This window comes from Staurois parvus, unplaced genomic scaffold, assembly GCF_062004578.1.
Source record: "Staurois parvus isolate SC_StPar_1 unplaced genomic scaffold, SC_StPar_1.0 ptg001471l, whole genome shotgun sequence".
In the NCBI taxonomy this organism is placed as follows: Eukaryota; Metazoa; Chordata; class Amphibia; order Anura; family Ranidae; genus Staurois; species Staurois parvus.
Window position 1 is genome coordinate 264,211 of NW_028319267.1, and position 17,898 is coordinate 282,108.

The 17,898-nt window shown below is 53.7% G+C and overlaps 1 long non-coding RNA gene across 1 annotated transcript in view; it reads right to left on the minus strand.

Moving 5' to 3' along the window:
• Positions 1-247: 247 nt before the first annotated feature.
• LOC149435805 (uncharacterized) overlaps positions 248-17,898 on the minus strand; it is a 40,893-nt gene continuing 23,242 nt past the window's right edge. The window contains exons 2-4 of the long non-coding RNA XR_016308366.1: positions 3,856-3,873; positions 1,443-1,481; positions 248-307 (exon numbers count right to left, since the gene is read on the minus strand). This is a non-coding gene — a long non-coding RNA (uncharacterized LOC149435805). The remainder of the gene's footprint in view (positions 308-1,442; positions 1,482-3,855; positions 3,874-17,898) is intronic.

Consider the following 17,898-nt stretch of genomic DNA (forward strand, 5'->3'; position numbering starts at 1 on the left):
GCGTACTCAGCATGTGCCGGGTTATAGGCACCACTACCAGCTCTGCCTTTGGTTTTCCTAGTGTCCGTCCTCCTAGAGCAGAGTCTATACCAGAGACAAGATGTCGTCTCCTCCAAAGTCCAAGGTCACATTATAAACTGAGAAGCCCCTGAGATGCCTCCACCCCCTTGTCCTGATATCTGAGAGGAGTTTATTGAAGACTGATTGGATACATATTGAACATAAAATAATAGATCAATAATGTCTCTACCTGAGTTCTCAGTGAACTTGAGATCATCATCTGGTGGTAATGGGTAACTGACCATATCTGCAGGAACATAATAGAAAACCAGAATTCGGTGAGAACGTTGTCTGTGAGGTTCTTCGGATACAACACATGGACAGGAAATCGGCCGGAATATTCCCGTTGTGTACTGTAATCTCACATTGTATATAATGTTCAGTATGTGGCCGACGAATGGCAGTGTTGTCACAGTGAGCAGTACGGTGACCCAGTAGCAAACACTTCTACCTTGCAATTGCGCGGTCATGCAACACTGTACCCATATGAATTTTTACCATTTTTTTGAGACAGATAAAGCTTTATTTTGGTGGTATTTATTCACCGCTGGGATTTTTTATTTTTTTTGCTATGTAAATGAAAAAGTCCCAAAATTTTGAAAAAAAGTGTTTTTCTTATAAATTTTTGCAAATAAATATTTCATCATAAATCTCGGCCAAAATTTATTCCGTTATCTTTTTAGTAAAACAAAAAAATAAGCCAAATTAGTTTATAACCAAAAATTATAATTTTTAAACATTTTTTTTACATTTTTGTTTTATTTTGTTATATTATTTATTTTTTAATTTTTTTACATCCTGTCACCCTAGCAGTGTGGGGTCACCATGGTGACACTGTACTACTTGTGGGGGGAGATGAAGATTTTTCTTTTTTTTTTTTTACACTGATTGCTTTTACACCCATAAAGGCTGAACAAGCAATCATTTCTCTCTGTCTGCATTCCTGCAGCCATTGAGAAGTACTGAGTGAGCTGTGATTGGTCACAGCTTGTCACATGGTACAAGCCTGTTGTGAATAGCCCTGTACCATGTGACCTCGGTGACCATTCACAGATTTCACACGTAGTAAGCAATGATGTCACAAGTGACATCTTGCTTACTACTTTGCATGTGATCACTGATTGGCCAATCGGTGATCAGATGATCTGACCTCACACAGAGGTCCCGTCCGACGATCGGTGTTTCACTGTGTCTGGAGGACACAGCGGGCACCGGATTGCGGTGCTGCGCGCTCCCAGGGAGCGCGCACAAGCAGGGTGCGGGGAGGCCGTTCATAAACGTCCACCCGTCCCTGTACTGCCACCGTCCGGCCGGTTTAGTGAAGGCTGATTGGACGCAGACTGATCATAGAGTAACAAATACGAGAGAAATGATGTCTTTACCTGAGGGACCTCCATCGGAATTCTTTATACGCTTCATCCCTGACAGAAAAAAGAATTCAATTACAGCATTGTGGAGAGAGATATCTCATATATAATATATATATATATATACCAGGGTGGAGGGGGGGATCACAGAGCTGTACTGGAGGAGAGATCACAGAGCTGCACTGGAGGATGATGGAGGAGAGATCACAGAGCTGTACTGGAGGATGATGGAGGAGAGATCACAGAGATGTACTGGAGGAGAGATCACAGAGCTGCACTGGAGGATGATGGAGGAGAGATCACAGAGCTGTACTGGAGGATGATGGAGGAGAGATCACAGAGCTGAACTGGAGGATGATGGAAAAGAGATCACAGCGCTGTGCTGGGGGATGATGGAGGAGAGATCACAGAGCTGAACTGGAGGATGATGGACGAGAGATCACAGAGCTGTACTGGAGGATGATGGACATCGAGATCACAGAGTTGTACTGGAGGATGATGGAGGAGAGATCACAGAGCTGTACTGGAGGGTGATGGAGGAGAGATCACAGAGCTGTACTGGAGGGTGATGGAGGAGAGATCACAGAGCTGTACTGGAGGATGATGGACATCGAGATCACAGAGTTGTACTGGAGGATGATGGAGGAGAGATCACAGAGCTGTACTGGAGGATGATGGACAAGAGATCACAGAGCTGTACTGGAGGATGATGGACATCGAGATCACAGAGTTGTACTGGAGGATGATGGAGGAGAGATCACAGAGCTGTACTGGAGGGTGATGGAGGAGAGATCACAGAGCTGTACTGGAGGGTGATGGAGGAGAGATCACAGAGCTGTACCGGTGGATAATGGAAGAGAAATCACAGAGCTGTACCGGAGGGTGATGGAAGAGATCACAGAGCTGTACTGGAGGATGATGGACAAGAGATCACAGAGCTGTACTGGAGGATGATGGACGAGAGATCACAGAGCTGTACTGGAAGGTGATGGACGAGAGATCACAGAGCTGTACTGGAGGATGATGGACAAGAGATCACAGAGCTGTACTGGAGGATGATGGAAAAGAGATCACAGCGCTGTACTGGAGGATGATGGAAGAGAGATCACAGAGCTGTACTGGAGGATGATGGAGGAGAGATCACAGAGCTGTACTGGAGGATGATGGAGGAGAGATCACAGAGCTGTACTGGAGGGTGATGGAGGAGAGATCACAGAGCTGTACTGGAGGGTGATGGAAGAGAGATCACAGAGCTGTACTGGGGATGATGGAAGAGAGATCACAGAGCTGTACTGGAGGATGATGGAAGAGAGATCACAGAGCTGTACTGGGGATGATGGAAGAGAGATCACAGAGCTGTACTGGAGGATGATGGAGGAGAGATCACAGAGCTGTACTGGAGGGTGATGGAGGAGAGATCACAGAGCTGTACTGGAGGGTGATGGAAGAGAGATCACAGAGCTGTACTGGAGGATGATGGAGGAGAGATCACAGAGCTGTGCTGGGGGATGATGGAAGAGATATCACAGAGCTGTACTGGAGGGTGATGGAAGAGAGATCACAGAGCTGTGCTGGGGGATGATGGAGGAGAGATCACAGAGCTGTACTGGAGGGTGATGGAGGAGAGATCACAGAGCTGTACTGGAGGGTGATGGAAGAGAGATCACAGAGCTGTACTGGAGGATGATGGAGGAGAGATCACAGAGCTGTACTGGAGGGTGATGGAGGAGAGATCACAGAGCTGTACTGGAGGGTGATGGAAGAGAGATCACAGAGCTGTACTGGAGGATGATGGAGGAGAGATCACAGAGCTGTGCTGGGGGATGATGGAAGAGATATCACAGCGCTGTACTGGAGGATGATGGAAGAGATATCACAGCGCTGTACTGAAGGATGATGGAAGAGAGATCACAGAGCTGTACTGGAAGATGATGGAGGAGTGATCACAGAGCTGTACTGGAGGATGATGGAAGAGAGATCACAGAGCTGTACTGGAGGATGATGGAAGAGAGATCACAGAGCTGTACTGGGGAATGATGGAGGAGAGATCACAGAGGTGTGTTGGGTAGCAGGGGAGGGCCTTGCTCTTCTCCTCTGGTACTGTCATGGCCGCCCCCCTACACACGGCTTACATTGTATTAATTCTCATGGGGTGTAACTCCAGACAAACGTTCTCTGGGTGGAGCAGGAAAGGGGTTTATGGCTGACTGTCCCTGCTGGGTGATTTCCCTCACATTCTCTCCAGGTGACACCGCTTTAATCAGAATCTGATATGGTGTCACACGGACAGGAAGTAATGGGGAGAACACAGACACTTACCTTTAGACATTGCAGCTAAAAGAAAACTTTGGCTAGAGTTCCACTTTAAGTGACGTTTTCAATACAGAATGATGGAAACATAAAAAGACTTAATAATGGAGCTCCTTACCAGGATAGACCATGGGTGCTGAAAAGAGGAGAAGACACGGAGTTAGGTTTCATCTTCCATTGATACAAGTTATTTATACAGAGTAACGGGGATGTACCATGTGACCTGAGCCCAACAACCAATCAGAATTCAGCCCACTGTGGTCACATGATAGAAGATATGATTTTTGTCAATGAGCCCTTAGGGTGTTCACTCCTCTGTACAACAAATCAATCCGAGGACCATCTATGTCTGTGGTGGCCAAAGAGGCCCTTGTCCCCATCAACATGGGGGGCAGGAGCTTTCCTGGGGGATTCGCTCCTCACCACCTTCTCTGTCCAGGTTGCATTCTCAGATTAGGGTTCAGTATGGAATGTTTGGAGGGACCTCAAGCCTCTATTTCCTGAAAATCATCTAGACACATTTTGGTGGATCATTTTTTTCCTATTAGTGGGTGTTGGGCACCATGATTGAGGTGGAAGATGTGATGATTGTGGATGTTCATTGTGGGACTCTTTTGAATCAAAGGACTTGTCTAGAATCATGTCTTTGGTTTTATTAGTATGTTATTATTTTGTGATGGATTTCCTGGGGGGGACCTCATTCTTTTGTTGTTTTTTTTTTGCAAGGAGGACCCCCTAAAAACCATTCTGGTCTCAAACTTTGCATTTCTGGAGGCCTCTAAGCAAATTTTTCACTCTTGCCATAGGATGTGCTACAGAAAAAACGGAAATTTACACATAAAAAAGATACATTTTTAATGGCTGGAAAATGACCCCTCCAAGGTCCCCCTGAGTACACAGCAGACCCGGGGGGGGGGGCAACTCAGCTCATCCCTAAAAGGGAAGACGGTGAACAGGAATACGTACAGCCAGGTGGTGAGCAGAGTGAGACTTTCACCGACACAACACAATGGAGAAATGTCAGGATGATGAGGATCAGGATGTTGTCACCACGTGTACCGATACAGATGGACTGACAGCATCAGACAAGCTGGTCTCTGATGTCCAGTCACAACCATCCATGGGAACCGAGAGCATGTGCCCCCCCAGCATCACTCCCCCCGGCACCATTCCCCCCCCGGCACCGCTCCCCCCCCAGCATCGCTCCCCCCGGCACCACTCCCCCCCCAGCATTGCTCCCCCCGGCACCGCTCCCTCCAGCATCGCTCCCCCCCCACATCGCTCCCCCCCCACATCGCTCCCCCCCCAGCATCGCTCCCCCCGGCACCATTCCCCCCCCGGCACCACTCACCCCCCCAGCATCGCTCCCCCCCAGCATTGCTCCCCCCGGCACCGCTCCCTCCAGCATCGCTCCCCCCCCACATCGCTCCCACCCCAGCATCACTCCCCCCGGCACCATTCCCCCCCCCCGGCACCGCTCCCCCCCCAGCATCGCTCCCCCCGGCACCATTCCCCCCCCGGCACCGCTCCCCCCCCAGCATTGCTCCCCCCGGCACCGCTCCCTCCAGCATCGCTCCCCCCCCACATCGCTCCCCCCCCCCACATCGCTCCCCCCCCAGCATCGCTCCCCCCCAGGCTGCCTGTCATAGCATTAACATTTATACCCAAAGAAGCTGCCCCGAGGTTCCTTCTCAACTCTGATGTATCACAAGACAAGGGGGGGGCTGGGAAAAAGAGCGTCCCCAATATTCTGTTGTGCTGGGGACACAATGACCTGGGGAGCAAAATTTTGTACTAGGAGGTGGGATTGGAGAGGGGGAATCTGATGTGGGGAAGATGATTTGTGCTGGAAGGGGGGATTTGGCAGAGGGGCGTCTTGTGCTGGGAGAGGGAGAGAATTTGTGCTGGTAGCGGGGGTTTGGGGGAGAGAAGATTTTTTCTCGGGTGAGGATTTCTGCTAGTAGGAGGAATTGGGGCGGAGAAATTTATGCTGGTGGAGAGATTTGGGGGGGAAAAAATTTGTGCAGAGAGTGAGGATTTGGGGGAGAAAAAGATTTTAGCTAGAAGGGTAATTTCAGCATGGGGGGTAATTTTTACATTTTTGTTTAGGAAGAATTTTGGCTTGCAGAGAAAATTTATGTTCAAGGGGTCAGGGGTGCAAGGCAAACAAGGCGTTTGCCTAGGGCGGCATTCTTAATGTGGGCGGCACCGCCCCCTGACAGAAGTCACACACATGCCAGTCGGTGACTGAGAATGGGGAGCAGGTGAGGCACAGCAGTGTGGGCTGCTGAAGGGCGTCCGACTCTCGTTCCCGGATTATTGTCAGAGACAGGCACAGTAGTGAGGACTGCGGGCTGCTGAAGGGTGTCCGACTCTCGTTCCCGGATCATTGTGGACTGCGGGCTGCTGAAGGGTGTCCGACTCTCGTTCCCGGATCATTGTCAGAGACAGGCACAGTAGTGAGGACTGCGGGCTGCTGAAGGGCGTCCGACTCTCGTTCCCGGATCATTGTCAGAGACAGGCACAGTAGTGGGGACTGCGGGCTGCTGAAGGGTGTCCGACTCTCGTTCCCGGATCATTGTCAGAGACAGGCACAGTAGTGGGGACTGCGGGCTGCTGAAGGGCGTCCGACTCTCGTTCCCGGATCATTGTCAGAGACAGGCACAGTAGTGGGGACTGCGGGCTGCTGAAGGGCGTCCGACTCTCGGTTCCGGATCATTGTCAGAGACAGGCACAGTAGTGGGGACTGCGGGCTGCTGAAGGGCGTCCGACTCTCGGTTCCGGATCATTGTCAGAGACAGGCACAGTAGTGGGGACTGCGGGCTGCTGAAGGGCGTCCGACTCTCGTTCACGGATCATTGTCAGAGACAGGCACAGTAGTGGAGACTGCGGGCTGCTGAAGGGCGTCCGACTCTCGTTCACGGATCATTGTCAGAGACAGGCACAGTAGTGGAGACTGCGGGCTGCTGAAGGGTGTCCGACTCTCGGTTCCGGATCATTGTCAGAGACAGGCACAGTAGTGGGGACTGCGGGCTGCTGAAGGGCGTCCGACTCTCGTTCACGGATCATTGTCAGAGACAGGCACAGTAGTGGGGACTGCGGGCTGCTGAAGGGCGTCCGACTCTCGTTCCCGGATCATTGTCAGAGACAGGCACAGTAGTGGGGACTGCGGGCTGCTGAAGGGCGTCCGACTCTCGGTTCCGGATCATTGTCAGAGACAGGCACAGTAGTGGGGACTGCGGGCTGCTGAAGGGCGTCCGACTCTCGTTCACGGATCATTGTCAGAGACAGGCACAGTAGTGGAGACTGCGGGCTGCTGAAGGGCGTCCGACTCTCGTTCACGGATCATTGTCAGAGACAGGCACAGTAGTGGAGACTGCGGGCTGCTGAAGGGTGTCCGACTCTCGGTTCCGGATCATTGTCAGAGACAGGCACAGTAGTGGGGACTGCGGGCTGCTGAAGGGCGTCCGACTCTCGTTCACGGATCATTGTCAGAGACAGGCACAGTAGTGGGGACTGCGGGCTGCTGAAGGGCGTCCGACTCTCGTTCCCGGATCATTGTCAGAGACAGGCACAGTAGTGGGGACTGTGGGCTGCTGAAGGGCGTCCGACTCTCGTTCACGGATCATTGTCAGAGACAGGCACAGTAGTGGGGACTGCGGGCTGCTGAAGGGCGTCCGACTCTCGTTCACGGATCATTGTCAGAGACAGGCACAGTAGTGGGGACTGCGGGCTGCTGAAGGGCGTCCGACTCTCGTTCCCGGATCATTGTCAGAGACAGGCACAGTAGTAGGGACTGCGGGCTGCTGAAGCTCGTCCGACTCTCGTTCCCGGATCATTGTCAGAGACAGGCACAGTAGTGGGGACTGCGGACTGCTGAAGGGCGTCCGACTCTCGTTCCCGGATCATTGTCAGAGACAGGCACAGTAGTGGGGACTGCGGGCTGCTGAAGGGCGTCCGACTCTTGTTCCCGGATCATTGTCAGAGACAGGCACAGTAGTGAGGACTGCGGGCTGCTGAAGGGCGTCCGACTCTCGTTCCCGGATTATTGTCAGAGACAGGCACAGTAGTGAGGACTGCGGGCTGCTGAAGGGCGTCCGACTCTCGTTCCCGGATCATTGTCAGAGACAGGCACAGTAGTGGGGACTGCGGGCTGCTGAAGGGCGTCCGACTCTCGTTCCCGGATCATTGTCAGAGACAGGCACAGTAGTGGGGACTGCGGGCTGCTGAAGGGCGTCCGACTCTCGTTCCCGGATCATTGTGGACTGCAGGCTGCTGAAGGGCGTCCGACTCTCGTTCCCGGATCATTGTGGACTGCGGGCCGCTGAAGGGCGTCCGACTCTCGTTCCCGGATCATTGTCAGAGACAGGCACAGTAGTGGGGACTGCGGGCTGCTGAAGGGCGTCCGACTCTCGTTTTATTTTTATCAATTTACAAAATGCAAAGTGAGAGAAAAGAAGATGTAATGCAATCAATATTTGGTGTGACCAGCGTGGATTCTTACACTTGCACAAAGTTGGGGATTTTGTAGGATTAGAGTCAGGTGTGTGATTAACCAAATATATCCAGCAGGTGCTAATGATCATCAATCTCATATGTAGGGTGAAATGGTCACTAACTGAAACAGCTGTGTAGGAGGTTCAAAACTGGGTGAGGAACAGCCAAACTCTGCTACTAAGGTGCGTTTGTGGAAGACAGTTCCATGTCACATGTCATACACCATGACAGGACTGAGCACAGCAACGAGGCACAAGGCAGTTCTATTGCATCAGCAAGGTCTTTCACAGGCAAATATTTCAAACCAGAATGGAGTTCCAACATGTTCTGTACAACCTCTTATGAAGAAGCACAAAGAAACGGGCAGCGTTGAGGACCATGAGGGTAACGGTGAGGAGTGTAGACGCAGTGGTGGGGTAATGTTGAGGAGTGTAGACGCAGTGGTTGGGGAATGTTGAGGAGTGTAGACGCAGTGGTGGGGTAACGTTGAGGAGTGTAGACGCAGTGGTGGGGTAATGAGGAGTGTAGACGCAGTGGTGGGGTAACGTTGAGGAGTGTAGAGGCAGTGGTGGGGTAATGTTGAGGAGTGTAGACGCAGTGGTGGGGTAACGTTGAGGAGTGTAGACGCAGTGGTGGGGTAATGTTGAGGAGTGTAGACGCAGTGGTGGGGTAACGTTGAGGAGTGTAGACGCAGTGGTGGGGTAACGTTGAGGAGTGTAGACGCAGTGGTGGGGTAACGTTGAGGAGTGTAGACGCAGTGGTGGGGTAACGTTGAGGAGTGTAGACGCAGTGGTGGGGTAACGTTGAGGAGTGTAGACGCAGTGGTGGGGTAACGTTGAGGAGTGTAGACGCAGTGGTGGGGTAACGTTGAGGAGTGCAGACGCAGTGGTGGGGTAACGTTGAGGAGTGTAGACGCAGTGGTGGGGTAACGTTGAGGAGTGTAGACGCAGTGGTGGGGTAACGTTGAGGAGTGTAGACGCAGTGGTGGGGTAACGTTGAGGAGTGTAGACGCAGTGGTGGGGTAATGTTGAGGAGTGTAGACGCAGTGGTGGGGTAATGTTGAGGAGTGTAGACGCAGTGGTGGGGGAATGTTGAGGAGTGTAGACGCAGTGGTGGGGTAATGTTGGAGGAGTGTAGACGCGGTGGTGGGGTAACGTTGAGGAGTGTAGACGCAGTGGTGGGGTGACGTTGGAGGAGTGTAGACGCAGTGGTGGGGTAATGTTGAGGAGTGTAGACGCAGTGGTGGGGTAATGTTGAGGAGTGTAGACGCGGTGGTGGGGTAATGTTGAGGAGTGTAGACGCAGTGGTGGGGTAATGTTGGAGGAGTGTAGACGCAGTGGTGGGGGAATGTTGAGGAGTGTAGACGCAGTGGTGGGGTAATGTTGAGGAGTGTAGACGCAGTGGTGGGGTAATGTTGAGGAGTGTAGACGCAGTGGTGGGGTAACGTTGAGGAGTGTAGACGCGGTGGTGGGGTAACGGTGAGGAGTGTAGACGCGGTGGTGGGGTAATGTTGAGGAGTGTAGACGCGGTGGTGGGGTAACGTTGAGGAGTGTAGACGCGGTGGTGGGGTAACGTTGAGGAGTGTAGACGCAGTGGTGGGGTAATGTTGAGGAGTGTAGATGCAGTGGTGGGGTAACGTTGAGGAGTGTAGAGGCAGTGGTGGGGGAATGTTGAGGAGTGTAGACGCAGTGGTGGGGTAACGTTGAGGAGTGTAGACGCAGTGGTGGGGGAATGTTGAGGAGTGTAGACGCAGTGGTGGGGGAATGTTGAGGAGTGTAGACGCAGTGGTGGGGTAATGTTGAGGAGTGTAGATGCAGTGGTGGGGTAACGTTGAGGAGTGTAGATGCAGTGGTGGGGGAATGTTGAGGAGTGTAGACGCAGTGGTGGGGTAACGTTGAGGAGTGTAGACGCAGTCGTGGGGGAATGTTGAGGAGTGTAGACGCAGTGGTGGGGGAATGTTGAGGAGTGTAGACGCAGTGGTGGGGTAATGTTGAGGAGTGTAGACGCAGTGGTGGGGTAATGTTGAGGAGTGTAGACGCAGTGGTGGGGTAATGTTGAGGACTGTAGATGCAGTGGTGGGGTAATGTTGAGGAGCGTAGACGCAGTGGTGGGTAATGTTGAGGAGTGTAGACGCAGTGGTGGGTAATGTTGAGGAGTGTAGACGCAGTGGTGGGGTAACGTTGAGGAGTGTAGACGCAGTCGTGGGGGAATGTTGAGGAGTGTAGACGCAGTGGTGGGGGAATGTTGAGGAGTGTAGACGCAGTGGTGGGGTAATGTTGAGGAGCGTAGACGCAGTGGTGGGTAATGTTGAGGAGTGTAGACGCAGTGGTGGGGTAATGTTGAGGAGCGTAGACGCAGTGGTGGGTAATGTTGAGGAGTGTAGACGCAGTGGTGGGGTAACGTTGAGGAGTGTAGACGCAGTGGTGGGGTAATGTTGAGGAGTGTAGACGCAGTGGTGGGGTAATGTTGAGGAGTGTAGACGCAGTGGTCAGGCAGTGTTGAGGAGTGTAGACGCAGTGGTGGGGTAATGTTGAGGAGTGTAGACGCAGTGGTGGGGTATTGTTGAGGAGCGTAGACGCAGTGGTGGGGGAATGTTGAGGAGTGTAGACGCAGTGGTGGGGAATGTTGAGGAGTGTAGACGCAGTGGTGGGTAATGTTGAGGAGTGTAGACGCAGTGGTGGGGTAATGTTGAGGAGTGTAGACGCAGTGGTGGGGTAACGTTGAGGAGTGTAGACGCAGTGGTGGGGTAATGTTGAGGAGTGTAGACGCAGTGGTGGGGTAACGTTGAGGAGGGTAGACGCAGTGGTGGGGTAACGTTGAGGAGTGTAGACGCGGTGGTGGGGTAACGTTGAGGAGTGTAGACGCAGTGGTGGGGTAATGTTGGAGGAGCGTAGACGCAGTGGTGGGGGAATGTTGAGGAGTGTAGACGCAGTGGTCAGGCAGTGTTGAGGAGTGTAGACGCAGTGGTGGGGGAACGTTGAGGAGTGTAGACGCAGTGGTGGGGTAACGTTGAGGAGTGTAGACGCGGTGGTGGGGGAACGTTGAGGAGTGTAGACGCGGTGGTGGGGTAACGGTGAGGAGTGTAGACGCAGTGGTGGGGTAACGTTGAGGAGTGTAGACGCGGTGGTCGGGTAATGTTGAGGAGTGTAGACGCAGTGGTGGGGTAACGTTGAGGAGTGTAGACGCAGTGGTGGGGGAATGTTGAGGAGTGTAGACGCAGTGGTGGGGTAATGTTGGAGTGTAGACGCAGTGGTGGGGTAATGTTGAGGAGTGTAGACGCGGTGGTGGGGTAATGTTGAGGAGTGTAGACGCAGTGGTGGGGTAATGTTGAGGAGTGTAGACGCAGTGGTAGGGGAACGTTGAGGAGTGTAGACGCAGTGGTGGGGTAATGTTGAGGAGTGTAGACGCAGTGGTGGGGTAATGTTGAGGAGTGTAGACGCAGTGTTGGGGGAATGTTGGAGGAGTGTAGACGCAGTGGTGGGGTAATGTTGAGGAGTGTAGACGCAGTGGTCAGGCAGTGTTGAGGAGTGTAGACGCAGTGGTGGGGTAATGTTGAGGAGTGTAGACGCAGTGGTGGGGTAACGTTGAGGAGTGTAGACGCAGTGGTGGGGTAATGTTGAGGAGTGTAGACGCGGTGGTGGGGTAACGTTGAGGAGTGTAGACGCAGTGGTGGGGGAATGTTGAGGAGTGTAGACGCAGTGGTGGGGTAACGTTGAGGAGTGTAGACGCAGTGGTGGGGTAACGTTGAGGAGTGTAGACGCAGTGGTGGGGTAACGTTGAGGAGTGTAGACGCAGTGGTGGGGTAACGTTGAGGAGTGTAGATGCAGTGGTGGGGTAACGTTGAGGAGTGTAGACGCAGTGGTGGGGTAATGTTGAGGAGTGTAGATGCAGTGGTGGGGTAATGTTGAGGAGTGTAGACGCAGTGGTCAGGGAATGTTGAGGAGTGTAGACGCAGTGGTGGGGGAATGTTGAGGAGTGTAGACGCAGTGGTCAGGCAGTGTTGAGGAGTGTAGACGCAGTGGTGGGGTAATGTTGAGGAGTGTAGACGCAGTGGTGGGGTAATGTTGGAGGAGTGTAGACGCGGTGGTGGGGTAACGTTGAGGAGTGTAGACGCAGTGGTGGGGTAATGTTGGAGGAGTGTAGACGCAGTGGTGGGGTAATGTTGAGGAGTGTAGACGCAGTGGTGGGGTAACGTTGAGGAGTGTAGACGCAGTGGTGGGGTAATGTTGGAGGAGTGTAGACGCAGTGGTGGGGTAATGTTGAGGAGTGTAGACGCAGTGGTGGGGTAACGTTGAGGAGTGTAGAGGCAGTGGTGGGGTAATGTTGAGGAGTGTAGACGCAGTGGTGGGGTAACGTTGAGGAGTGTAGACGCAGTGGTGGGGTAATGTTGAGGAGTGTAGACGCAGTGGTGGGGTAACGTTGAGGAGTGTAGACGCAGTGGTGGGGTAACGTTGAGGAGTGTAGACGCAGTGGTGGGGTAACGTTGAGGAGTGTAGACGCAGTGGTGGGGTAACGTTGAGGAGTGTAGACGCAGTGGTGGGGTAACGTTGAGGAGTGTAGACGCAGTGGTGGGGTAACGTTGAGGAGTGTAGACGCAGTGGTGGGGTAACGTTGAGGAGTGTAGACGCAGTGGTGGGGTAACGTTGAGGAGTGTAGACGCAGTGGTGGGGTAACGTTGAGGAGTGCAGACGCAGTGGTGGGGTAACGTTGAGGAGTGTAGACGCAGTGGTGGGGTAACGTTGAGGAGTGTAGACGCAGTGGTGGGGTAACGTTGAGGAGTGTAGACGCAGTGGTGGGGTAACGTTGAGGAGTGTAGACGCAGTGGTGGGGTAACGTTGAGGAGTGTAGACGCAGTGGTGGGGTAATGTTGAGGAGTGTAGACGCAGTGGTGGGGTAATGTTGGAGGAGTGTAGACGCGGTGGTGGGGTAACGTTGAGGAGTGTAGACGCAGTGGTGGGGTGACGTTGGAGGAGTGTAGACGCAGTGGTGGGGTAATGTTGAGGAGTGTAGACGCAGTGGTGGGGGAATGTTGAGGAGTGTAGACGCAGTGGTCAGGCAGTGTTGAGGAGTGTAGACGCAGTGGTGGGGTAATGTTGAGGAGTGTAGACGCAGTGGTGGGGTAATGTTGGAGGAGTGTAGACGCGGTGGTGGGGTAACGTTGAGGAGTGTAGACGCAGTGGTGGGGTAATGTTGGAGGAGTGTAGACGCAGTGGTGGGGTAATGTTGAGGAGTGTAGACGCAGTGGTGGGGTAACGTTGAGGAGTGTAGACGCAGTGGTGGGGTAACGTTGAGGAGTGTAGACGCAGTGGTGGGGTAACGTTGAGGAGTGTAGACGCAGTGGTGGGGTAATGTTGAGGAGTGTAGACGCAGTGGTGGGGTAATGTTGAGGAGGGTAGACGCAGTGGTGGGGTAACGTTGAGGAGTGTAGACGCAGTGGTGGGGTAATGTTGAGGAGTGTAGACGCAGTGGTGGGGTAACGTTGAGGAGGGTAGACGCAGTGGTGGGGTAACGTTGAGGAGTGTAGACGCGGTGGTGGGGTAACGTTGAGGAGTGTAGACGCAGTGGTGGGGTAATGTTGGAGGAGCGTAGACGCAGTGGTGGGGGAATGTTGAGGAGTGTAGACGCAGTGGTCAGGCAGTGTTGAGGAGTGTAGACGCAGTGGTGGGGGAACGTTGAGGAGTGTAGACGCAGTGGTGGGGTAACGTTGAGGAGTGTAGACGCGGTGGTGGGGGAACGTTGAGGAGTGTAGACGCGGTGGTGGGGTAACGGTGAGGAGTGTAGACGCAGTGGTGGGGTAACGTTGAGGAGTGTAGACGCGGTGGTCGGGTAATGTTGAGGAGTGTAGACGCAGTGGTGGGGTAACGTTGAGGAGTGTAGACGCAGTGGTGGGGGAATGTTGAGGAGTGTAGACGCAGTGGTGGGGTAATGTTGGAGTGTAGACGCAGTGGTGGGGTAATGTTGAGGAGTGTAGACGCGGTGGTGGGGTAATGTTGAGGAGTGTAGACGCAGTGGTGGGGTAATGTTGAGGAGTGTAGACGCAGTGGTAGGGGAACGTTGAGGAGTGTAGACGCAGTGGTGGGGTAATGTTGAGGAGTGTAGACGCAGTGGTGGGGTAATGTTGAGGAGTGTAGACGCAGTGTTGGGGGAATGTTGGAGGAGTGTAGACGCAGTGGTGGGGTAATGTTGAGGAGTGTAGACGCAGTGGTCAGGCAGTGTTGAGGAGTGTAGACGCAGTGGTGGGGTAATGTTGAGGAGTGTAGACGCAGTGGTGGGGTAACGTTGAGGAGTGTAGACGCAGTGGTGGGGTAATGTTGAGGAGTGTAGACGCGGTGGTGGGGTAACGTTGAGGAGTGTAGACGCAGTGGTGGGGGAATGTTGAGGAGTGTAGACGCAGTGGTGGGGTAACGTTGAGGAGTGTAGACGCAGTGGTGGGGTAACGTTGAGGAGTGTAGACGCAGTGGTGGGGTAACGTTGAGGAGTGTAGACGCAGTGGTGGGGTAACGTTGAGGAGTGTAGATGCAGTGGTGGGGTAACGTTGAGGAGTGTAGACGCAGTGGTGGGGTAATGTTGAGGAGTGTAGATGCAGTGGTGGGGTAATGTTGAGGAGTGTAGACGCAGTGGTCAGGGAATGTTGAGGAGTGTAGACGCAGTGGTGGGGGAATGTTGAGGAGTGTAGACGCAGTGGTCAGGCAGTGTTGAGGAGTGTAGACGCAGTGGTGGGGTAATGTTGAGGAGTGTAGACGCAGTGGTGGGGTAATGTTGGAGGAGTGTAGACGCGGTGGTGGGGTAACGTTGAGGAGTGTAGACGCAGTGGTGGGGTAATGTTGGAGGAGTGTAGACGCAGTGGTGGGGTAATGTTGAGGAGTGTAGACGCAGTGGTGGGGTAACGTTGAGGAGTGTAGACGCAGTGGTGGGGTAATGTTGGAGGAGTGTAGACGCAGTGGTGGGGTAATGTTGAGGAGTGTAGACGCAGTGGTGGGGTAACGTTGAGGAGTGTAGAGGCAGTGGTGGGGTAATGTTGAGGAGTGTAGACGCAGTGGTGGGGTAACGTTGAGGAGTGTAGACGCAGTGGTGGGGTAATGTTGAGGAGTGTAGACGCAGTGGTGGGGTAACGTTGAGGAGTGTAGACGCAGTGGTGGGGTAACGTTGAGGAGTGTAGACGCAGTGGTGGGGTAACGTTGAGGAGTGTAGACGCAGTGGTGGGGTAACGTTGAGGAGTGTAGACGCAGTGGTGGGGTAACGTTGAGGAGTGTAGACGCAGTGGTGGGGTAACGTTGAGGAGTGTAGACGCAGTGGTGGGGTAACGTTGAGGAGTGTAGACGCAGTGGTGGGGTAACGTTGAGGAGTGTAGACGCAGTGGTGGGGTAACGTTGAGGAGTGCAGACGCAGTGGTGGGGTAACGTTGAGGAGTGTAGACGCAGTGGTGGGGTAACGTTGAGGAGTGTAGACGCAGTGGTGGGGTAACGTTGAGGAGTGTAGACGCAGTGGTGGGGTAACGTTGAGGAGTGTAGACGCAGTGGTGGGGTAACGTTGAGGAGTGTAGACGCAGTGGTGGGGTAATGTTGAGGAGTGTAGACGCAGTGGTGGGGTAATGTTGGAGGAGTGTAGACGCGGTGGTGGGGTAACGTTGAGGAGTGTAGACGCAGTGGTGGGGTGACGTTGGAGGAGTGTAGACGCAGTGGTGGGGTAATGTTGAGGAGTGTAGACGCAGTGGTGGGGGAATGTTGAGGAGTGTAGACGCAGTGGTCAGGCAGTGTTGAGGAGTGTAGACGCAGTGGTGGGGTAATGTTGAGGAGTGTAGACGCAGTGGTGGGGTAATGTTGGAGGAGTGTAGACGCGGTGGTGGGGTAACGTTGAGGAGTGTAGACGCAGTGGTGGGGTAATGTTGGAGGAGTGTAGACGCAGTGGTGGGGTAATGTTGAGGAGTGTAGACGCAGTGGTGGGGTAACGTTGAGGAGTGTAGACGCAGTGGTGGGGTAACGTTGAGGAGTGTAGACGCAGTGGTGGGGTAACGTTGAGGAGTGTAGACGCAGTGGTGGGGTAATGTTGAGGAGTGTAGACGCAGTGGTGGGGTAACGTTGAGGAGTGTAGACGCAGTGGTGGGGTAATGTTGGAGGAGTGTAGACGCAGTGGTGGGGTAACGTTGAGGAGTGTAGATGCAGTGGTGGGGTAACGTTGAGGAGTGTAGACGCAGTGGTGGGGGAATGTTGAGGAGTGTAGACGCAGTGGTCAGGCAGTGTTGAGGAGTGTAGACGCAGTGGTGGGGTAACGTTGAGGAGTGTAGACGCAGTGGTGGGGGAATGTTGAGGAGTGTAGACGCAGTGGTCAGGCAGTGTTGAGGAGTGTAGATGCAGTGGTGGGGTAACGTTGAGGAGTGTAGATGCAGTGGTGGGGTAACGTTGAGGAGTGTAGATGCAGTGGTGGGGTAACGTTGAGGAGTGTAGACGCAGTGGTGGGGGAATGTTGAGGAGTGTAGACGCAGTGGTGGGGGAATGTTGAGGAGTGTAGACGCAGTGGTGGGGTAACGTTGAGGAGTGTAGACGCAGTGGTGGGGGAACGTTGAGGAGTGTAGACGCAGTGGTGGGGTAACGTTGAGGAGTGTAGACGCAGTGGTGGGGTAACGTTGAGGAGTGTAGACGCAGTGGTGGGGTAACGTTGAGGAGTGTAGACGCAGTGGTGGGGTAACGTTGAGGAGTGTAGACGCAGTGGTGGGGTAACGTTGAGGAGTGTAGACGCAGTGGTGGGGGAATGTTGAGGAGTGTAGACGCAGTGGTGGGGTAATGTTGAGGAGTGTAGACGCAGTGGTGGGGGAATGTTGAGGAGTGTAGACGCAGTGGTGGGGTAATGTTGGAGGAGTGTAGACGCGGTGGTGGGGTAACGTTGAGGAGTGTAGACGCAGTGGTGGGGTGACGTTGGAGGAGTGTAGACGCAGTGGTGGGGTAATGTTGAGGAGTGTAGACGCAGTGGTGGGGGAATGTTGAGGAGTGTAGACGCAGTGGTCAGGCAGTGTTGAGGAGTGTAGACGCAGTGGTGGGGTAATGTTGAGGAGTGTAGACGCAGTGGTGGGGTAATGTTGGAGGAGTGTAGACGCGGTGGTGGGGTAACGTTGAGGAGTGTAGACGCAGTGGTGGGGTAATGTTGGAGGAGTGTAGACGCAGTGGTGGGGTAATGTTGAGGAGTGTAGACGCAGTGGTGGGGTAACGTTGAGGAGTGTAGACGCAGTGGTGGGGTAACGTTGAGGAGTGTAGACGCAGTGGTGGGGTAACGTTGAGGAGTGTAGACGCAGTGGTGGGGTAATGTTGAGGAGTGTAGACGCAGTGGTGGGGTAACGTTGAGGAGTGTAGACGCAGTGGTGGGGTAATGTTGGAGGAGTGTAGACGCAGTGGTGGGGTAACGTTGAGGAGTGTAGATGCAGTGGTGGGGTAACGTTGAGGAGTGTAGACGCAGTGGTGGGGGAATGTTGAGGAGTGTAGACGCAGTGGTCAGGCAGTGTTGAGGAGTGTAGACGCAGTGGTGGGGTAACGTTGAGGAGTGTAGACGCAGTGGTGGGGGAATGTTGAGGAGTGTAGACGCAGTGGTCAGGCAGTGTTGAGGAGTGTAGATGCAGTGGTGGGGTAACGTTGAGGAGTGTAGATGCAGTGGTGGGGTAACGTTGAGGAGTGTA